The sequence below is a fragment of the Anopheles coustani genome (assembly GCF_943734705.1).
Source record: "Anopheles coustani chromosome X unlocalized genomic scaffold, idAnoCousDA_361_x.2 X_unloc_27, whole genome shotgun sequence".
NCBI classification, from domain to species: domain Eukaryota; kingdom Metazoa; phylum Arthropoda; class Insecta; order Diptera; family Culicidae; genus Anopheles; species Anopheles coustani.
Window position 1 is genome coordinate 37,065 of NW_026525134.1, and position 436 is coordinate 37,500.

The following is a 436-nucleotide window of genomic DNA, read 5'->3' on the forward strand; positions in this document are numbered from 1 at the left end:
TCTCGGACAACAGGTGACACCCGAAGTACATCCGGAGAGTGTACAACAAGTGTTTGTTCACCAAGTCCTCAACCAACCCCAAGTACCCGGAGGTACCCAGAGTGTTGGGTCCGCCAACCACTACCAGCACTCTAAGTCCTCGCGAACCCAAAGTGTTTGCCCGGTAGGGCCATTAGACCACAACGCTTGCTAACCATGCAAGTGGTCTCGGACAACAGGCGATACCCGAGGTACATCCGAAGAGTGTATATCAAGTGTTTGTTCACCAAGTCCTCAACCAACCCCAAGTACCCGGAGGTACCCAGAGTGTTGGATCCGCAAACCCGTCCCGGCACTCCAAGTCCTTGCGAACCCAAAGTGTTTGCCCGGTAGGGCCATTGTATCACAACGCTTGCTACCATGCAAGTGGCCTCGGACAACAGGTGACACCCGAAGT